We start from the raw sequence: 8,545 nt of genomic DNA on the forward strand, positions 1-8,545 counted from the left end.
AATCTTTCAATGAGGCACATTACAACCTTCCAGACTTAACCACTACTCCCATTTTTTCAGACAGCAGCTCTTGGTAGTGATTCTGCTTTTCCCATTTACACCTCCTCTAGACACATCCTTAGTTTCTTTGCTTGTACCATTAGCGTCTCCTTTTGCCTTGAACAATCATCTGTTTTGTCTTTTAATCTCTCCTGCCTTCCATCCTATCACAGGGCTTCCCTTTTGTTCTTGTTCCATCTTCCACCATTTCACCTGCGTAAAACTTATTACATTTCTAACTTTTCCCACTTCTGATGAAAGATTATTGACCTGAAACATTAACTCTGTTTCTCTCTCCACAGATGCTGCCCCCAGACCTGCTGAGTATTTCCAGCATTTTCTGTTTTTATTATACAAACTAGGGTAGTATTCTTTGGAATTCACACGGTTAAGAAGTGATTTGATTCAGATTTTGAAGATATTGAGGCAACTAATAGGGTAGATAGAGAGAAACTATTTCTGCAGGTTGGTGAGTCTAGGACTGGGGGACATAGTCTAAAAATTATAGCCAGACCTTTCAGAAGTGAATTCAAGAACAAAGAACAAGAACAAAGATAATTACAGCACAGGAACAGGCCCTTCGGCCCTCCAAGCCTGCACCGATCCAGATCCTCTCTCTAAACATGTCGCCTATTTTCTAAGGTTCTGTATCTCTTTTCTTCCTGCCCATTCATGTATCTGTCTAGATACATCTTAAAAGACGCCATCGTGCCCGCATCTACCACCTCCGCTGGCAATGCGTTCCAGGCACCCACCACCCTCTGCGTAAAGAACTTTCCACGCATATCCCCCCTAAACTTTTCCCCTTTCACTTTGAACTCGTGTCCTCTAGTAATTGAATCCCCCACTCTGGGAAAAAGCCTCTTGCTATCCACCCTGTCTATACCTCTCATGATTTTGTACACCTCAATCAGGTCCCCCCTCAACCTCCGTCTTTCTAATGAAAATAATCCTAATCTACTCAACCTCTCTTCATAGCTAGCGCCCTCCATACCAGGCAACATCCTGGTGAACCTCCTCTGCACCCTCTCCAAAGCATCCACATCCTTTTGGTAATGTGGCGACCAGAACTGTACGCAGTATTCCAAATGTGGCCGAACCAAAGTCCTATACAACTGTAACATGACCTGCCAACTCTTGTACTCAATACCCCGTCCGATGAAGGAAAGCATGCCGTATGCCTTCTTGACCACTCTATTTACCTGCGTTGCCACCTTCAGGGAACAGTGGACCTGAACACCCAAATCTCTCTGGACATCAATTTTCCCCAGGACTTTTCCATTTACTGTATAGTTCACTCTTGAATTGGATCTTCCAAAATGCATCACCTCGCATTTGCCCTGATTGAACTCCATCTGCCATTTCTCTGCCCAACTCTCCAATCTATCTATATTCTGCTGTATTCTCTGACAGTCCCCTTCACTATCTGCTACTCCACCAATCTTAGTGTCGTCTGCAAACTTGCTAATCAGACCACCTATACTTTCCTCCAAATCATCAATGTATATCACAAACAACAGTGGTCCCAACACGGATCCCTGTGGAACACCACTGATCACACGTCTCCATTTTGAGAAACTCCCTTCCACTGCTACTCTCTGTCTCCTGTTGCCCAGCCAGTTCTTTATCCATCTAGCGAGTACACCTTGGACCCCATGCGCCTTCACTTTCTCCATCAGCCTGCCATGGGGAACCTTATCAAACGCCTTACTGAAGTCCATGTATATGACATCGACAGCCCTTCCCTCATCAATCAACTTTGTCACTTCCTCAAAGAATTCTATTAAGTTGGTAAGACATGACCTTCCCTGCACAAAACCATGTTGCCTATCACTGATAAGCCCATTTTCTTCCAAATGGGAATAGATCCTATCCCTCAGTATCTTCTCCAGCAGCTTCCCTACCACTGACGTCAGGCTCACCGGTCTATAATTACCTGGATTATCCCTGCTACCCTTCCTAAACAAGGGGACAACATTAGCAATTCTCCAGTCCTCCAGGACCTCACCCGTGTTTAAGGATGCTGCAAAGATATCTGTTAAGGCCCCAGCTATTTCCTCTCTCGCTTCCCTCAGCAACCTGGGATAGATCCCATCCGGACCTGGGGACTTGTCCACCTTAATGCCCTTTAGAATACCCAACATTTCCTCCCTCCTTATGCCGACTTGACCTCGTGTAATCAAACATCTGTTCCTAACCTCAACATCTGTCATGTCCCTCTCCTCGGTGAATACCGATGCAAAGTACTCGTTTAGAATCTCACCCATTTTCTCTGAGTCCAAGCATAACATTCCTCCTTTGTCCTTTAGTGGGCCAATCCTTTCTCTAGTTACCCTCTTTCTCCTTATATATGAATAAAAGGCTTTGGGATTTTCTTTAACCCTGTTTGCTAAAGATATTTCATGACCCCTTTTAGCCCTCTTAATTCCTCGTTTCAGATTGGTCCTACATTCCCGATATTCTTTCAAAGCTTCGTCTTTCATCAGCCGCCTAGATCTTATGTATGCTTCCTTTTTCCTCTTAGCTAGTCTCACAATTTCACCTGTCATCCATGGTTCCCTAATCTTGCCATTTCTATCCTTCATTTTCACAGGAACATGTCACTCCTGCACGCTAATCAACCTCTCTTTAAAAGCCTCCCACATATCACATGTGGATTTACCCTCAAACAGCTGCTCCCAATCTACATTCCCCAGCTCCTGCCGAATTTTGGTATAGTTGGCCTTCCCCCAATTTAGCACTCTTCCTTTAGGACCACTCTCGTCTTTGTCCATGAGTATTTTAAAGCTTATGGAATTGTGATCACTATTCCCAAAGTAGTCCCCTACTGAAACTTCAACCACCTGGCCGGGCTCATTCCCCAACACCAGGTCCAGTATGGCCCCTTCCCGAGTTGGACTATTTACATACTGCTCTAGAAAACCCTCCTGGATGCTCCTTACAAATTCTGCTCCATCTAGACCTCTAACACTAAGTGAATCCCAGTCAATGTTGGGAAAATTAAAATCTCCTATCACCACCACCCTGTTGCTCCTACATCTTTCCATAATCTGTTTACATATTTGTACCTCTATCTCACGCTCGCTGTTGGGAGGCCTGTAGTACAGCCCCAACATTGTTACCGCACCCTTCCTATTTCTGAGTTCTGTCCATATTGCCTCACTGCTCGAGTCCTCCATAGTGCCCTCCTTCAGCACAGCTGTGATATCCTCTTTGACCAGTAATGCAACTCCTCCACCCCTTTTACCTCCCTCTCTATCCCTCCTACATGCAAAGGGTGGTAGAAGTTTGGAACTCTCTTCCACAAACCATAATTGATGCTGGATCAACTAAACTTTTAAATCTGAAATTGATAGATTTGTATTATCTAAAGGTATTAGGGAATAAGGGGCAACAGCAGTATGTTGAGCTAGGTCACAGATCAGCCATGATCTCATTGAACGCCAGAATGGGTCCGAGGCCTCTTCCTCTTCCTATTTTCCTATGTTCTGGCATTGTCAAGTAATTGTAGGCATAGATCTCATGCTCCCTCTGGTATTGGATTTCGAGGTGAGAAATATCAGTATACGTGTCTACTCCTTGCAGCCAATCATTACTGAGCACAGGCTCAGATTTGCTACTGATCAGTGACATTACAGACAAAACAATTCCAGCCAATAATAAATAATCTTGGCAGCCCTGTGAAAATATATGATCAAGTTGACTCTCAGTGAATCTGGTGGCTTCACTCCAAAGCTCTCAATGTCCTTCAAACCTCCTCCTAGCGCCTTATTGTGCAGGAACCTCCTGAGCCATCACTCCCTTCAGCATATTCTGTGTCATGAGCTGCTCATAGTAAACTGTACTCAGTTTACCATCTCTCACTTCACCCCTTCTACTGTTTGCAGGGAAACTATCTTCAGTGCCTGTGCATGAGATCTATGCTCCAGACATTTTTATTTTAGATCTGGTCCTTTGGTCTGGGTCATTAATCTCCTCAAACAAGGGCAGTTAGTTCCCCATCTTCCAAGGCATTCCCTCCCCTTCTACTCCCATCTCCTTAGGCTCAGTGCTTCAATCAGTAACAATCCTTCTGATTCACAGCCTACTTACTCCCAAGTGGATGTGTCTGCGTTAATGCAGGGATATGTAAGATGCTATGATGGAGTTTGTGCAAAATGGGGATTGTGGATTTTGATGATCCTTGCTGTTCATCTGAACTGCTGCCCTTTTCCTCCAAATCGTCCCCTCGGATTTTAAAAGCACAGAAGCTTCTTTAGCTGTGTAAACACTTGCATGATTCCTTGAAACAGTTAATGGCCTCTGTTATCCTTCAATCCACATAAAGCTGAAACAACCTGTGCTCCCCTGAGCCCCATGTTTACCAATCTGGTCTTGGCTCCTTGTCTCCTTTACTCCTTTACCTCCCCATCTCACTACCTGCAAATGCGGAGAGCAACTGACAGCAGAATCATTCCCTTGGCTTTAAATTCCTAATTGGCCAGCAATAATTCCCTCAACAAGCCTATCACATATCTTCTTCAGTGTTGTTCCACTCACAAGCAACTTCCTCCATATAGCAGTTTAGCTCTGTGCAAAACTGAGGGCCAATGCACCCTCCCAGAATTCTAACATATGACAAGTGAAACTAACAGGAATTTCTATGTCATAACGAGCGTCGCCACAAGCAGTTAACTTATCCTTTACAGTAATTCAGACTAAGAAAGCATTTTGAAATTGAATCAATCTCTGGTGAGACTAATTGTGCCTGAGTGTGTCCTCCTCTACTCCTTGTGGTCAGTGTTACTGGAACTTGCATCATAATGCATATTAAGTTTCCGGGTCTCTCCTTATGACTCAATATGAAAAATTAGACTTTAGTACTCTTTATTTTTATTTTCAATGTCTTCTGCTAAGATATTTGATTACATTGAAACAAGCTGATGAAGCAGAACTTTGCAATTTTTTTTACACATAATGCAACCCAATGCAGATTTCTAATTACATGCATTTTATGGATATTTGGATCTTTACTATAATCATGGGGTTGATTCATCTTGCCAGGCTTCCTTTAAATAGTGAGGCTTGAACAGTCAGGTGTGGATCATGATCATGCTTGCTCTGATTGGTTGGGAAACCTGCAAGTGGTGTGGCTGAGTTAAAAAGCCACCAACCCGTTTCACAACCTTTTGAGTTTCTGTCCCACTGCAAATGGTTCCAAAGGTTGCATTCTGTCCTATATTTCTAAATGTCCAGATATGCTACTTGAACGTCCTACAACAGTGAGGACAGTTCTAAAGTACTTTATTGGCTGTAAAGTGCTTTGGCGTGCCCTGAGGTTGTGAAAGGTGCTATCGAAATGCAGTTAATTAATGAATTCATTTATTCTTTTCATTTTTTATGGCTAATTTTTCACTCCTCAATCTAAGCCCACCCCGTGGATGGAAAGCATAGTTAAGGTGTCCGTGAAGATTGAACCAATTACAGTGTGTGGAGAATGGCAAGGGCAGGGAGGATGAAAAGTGGCTGTGGAAATGAGCTGGAGCAACTTGTCATGTTGCTTCCTGTGCCCTAGCTGAGAGCAGCAAACTCAGCTGATTGGGACATTTGGCTCAAATACAAACAGGATAAATCTGCTGAATCATCAAGAGAACATTGTCTACACAATTAACATAACTTGTGGCTGTTGAACTGACCATGAATTGTGAATTCATCCAATTGTGAACCTCACTATGTGAGTCATCTTGAAAGTTATAAGGACAGGAGTAGGAAATCAAAATAAAATGGACCACAATTAAAAGCAAGTTCGATAAAGTTTTTTGGGGCAGATTTTCCTGTTCCTGAACTTAAAATTATTTAATTATCTGCGTGTAGAGTATACTCAGGAGCATCACATGTGTAAGAGAGCCAGTCTAATTCCCAGGTGTCTCCTCCTCCCGAGTTTCCTTTATTCACCCATCCAGTCAATCTTACACACCTGGGTTTTGGGACAGGAAAACGTATCCCATTACTTACAGTGATAAATGGGAACTCTTTTCCTTTTTTTAAAAATTCATTTTTGTGGATGTGGGCGTTACTGGCCAGGCCAGCATTTGTTGCTCATCCCAAATTGCCCTTGAGAAGGTGGTGGTGAGCTGCCTTCTTGAACCACTGCAGTCCATGTGCGGTAGGTACACCCACAGTGCTGTTAGGAAGGGAGTTCCAGGATTTTGACCCAACGACAGTGAAGGAACGGCGATATAGTTCCAAGTCAGGATGGTGTGTGGCTTGGAGGGCAACTTGCAGGTGGTGGTGTTCCCATGCATTTGCTGCCCTTGTCCTTCTAAATGGTAGAGGTTCTGGGTTTGGAAGCTGCTATCAAAGGAGCCTTGGTGAGTTGATGTAGTGCATCTTGTAGATGGTACACTGCTGCCACTGTGCATCGGTGGTGGAGGAAGTGAATGCTTAAGGAGCGGGTTGGGGTGCCGATCAAGTGGACTGCTTTGTCCTGAATGGTGTCGAGCTTTTTGAGTGTTGTTGGAGCTGCATCCACCCAGACAAGTGGAGATTATTCCATCACACTCCTGACTTGTGTCTTGTAGCTGGTGGACAGGCTTTGGGGAGTCAGGAGGTGAGTTACTCGCCACAGAATTCCTAGCCTCTGACCTGCTGTTGTAGCCAAAGTATTAATGTGGCTGCTTCAGTTCAGTTTCTGGTCAATGGTAACCTCCAGGATGTTGATAGTGGGGGATTCAGCAATGGCAATGCCATTGAATATCAAGGGGAGATGGTTATATTCTCTCTTGTTGGAGACCATCATTGCCTGGCACTTGATTGGCTCACATGTTACTTGTCACTTATCAGCCCAAGCCTGAATGTTGTCCAGGTTTTGCTGCATATGAACATGGGCTGCTTCAGTATCTGAGGAGTTACGAATGGTGCTGAACATTGTGCAATCATCAGTGAACATCCCCACTTCTGACCTTATGATGAAGGGAAGGACATTAATGAAACAGCTGAAGATGGTTGGGCCTAGGACACTACCCTGAGGAACTCCTGCAGTGATGTCCTGGAGCTGAGATTATTGGCCTCTAACAACTACAACCATCTTCCTTTGTGCTAGATATGACTCCAACCAGTGGGCGGCACAGTGGCACAGTGGTTAGCACCGCAGCCTCACAGCTCCAGTGACCCGGGTTCAATTCTGGGTACTGCCTGTGTGGAGTTTGCAAGTTCTCCCTATGTTTGCGTGGGTTTCCTCCGGGTGCTCCGGTTTCCTCCCACAGCCAAAAGACTTGCAGGTTGATAGGTAAATTGGCCATTATAAATTGTCCCTCATATAGGTAGGGCCAAGAGAGTGTGGGAAAATGGCGCACTGACACCGAACACAAAAGTCCGAGTGTATCAGGCCTGTGTCCTCAGTACCTTGCTCTATGGCAGTGAGGCCTGGACAACGTATGTCAGCCAAGAGCGTCGTCTCAATTCATTCCATCTTCGCTGCCTCCGGAGAATACTTGGCATCAGGTGGCAGGACCGTATCTCCAACACAGAAGTCCTTGAAGCGGCCAACATCCCCAGCTTATACACACTACTGAGTCAACGGCGCTTGAGATGGCTTGGCCATGTGAGCCGCATGGAAGATGGCAGGATCCCCAAAGACACATTGTACAGCGAGCTCGCCACTGGTATCAGACCCACCGGCCGTCCATGTCTCCGCTTTAAAGACGTCCGCAAACGCGACATGAAATCCTGTGACATTGATCACAAGTCGTGGGAGTCAGTTGCCAGCGTTCGCCAGAGCTGGCGGGCAGCCACAAAGACGGGGCTAAAGTGTGGCGAGTCGAAGAGACTTAGTAGTTGGCAGGAAAAAAGACAGAGGCGCAAGGGGAGAGCCAACTGTGTAACAGCCCCGACAAACAAATTTCTCTGCAGCACCTGTGGAAGAGCCTGTCACTCTAGAATTGGCCTTTTTAGTCACTCCAGGCGCTGCTTCACAAACCACTGACCACCTCCAGGCGCTTACCCATTGTCTCTCAAGATAAGGAGGCCAAAGAAGAAGAGTATAGGTAGGTGGTAGGGGAATATAGGGGCAGGTGAGGATTAGAATTAGAATTAGAACATTACAGCGCAGAACAGGCCCTTCGGCCCTCGATGTTGCGCCGACCTGTGAAACCATCTGACCTACACTATTCCATTTTCATCCATATGTCTATCCAATGACCACTTAAATGCCCTTAAAGTTGGCGAATCTACTACTGCTGCAGGCAGGGCGTTCCATGCCCTTACTACTCTCTGAGTAAAGAAACTACCTCTCACATCTGTCCTATATCTATCACCCCTCAACTTGAAGCTATGTCCCCTCGTGTTTGCCATCACCATCCGAGGAAAAAGACGCTCACTATCCACCCTATCTAACCCTCTGATTATCTTATATGTCTCTATTAAGTCACCTCTCCCCCTCCTTCTCTCCAACGAAAACAACCTCAAGTCCCTCAGCCTTTCCTCGTAAGACCTTCCCTCCATACCAGGCAACATCCTAGCAAATCTC

This window comes from Heterodontus francisci, chromosome 2 (assembly GCF_036365525.1).
Source record: "Heterodontus francisci isolate sHetFra1 chromosome 2, sHetFra1.hap1, whole genome shotgun sequence".
NCBI classification, from domain to species: Eukaryota; Metazoa; Chordata; class Chondrichthyes; order Heterodontiformes; family Heterodontidae; genus Heterodontus; species Heterodontus francisci.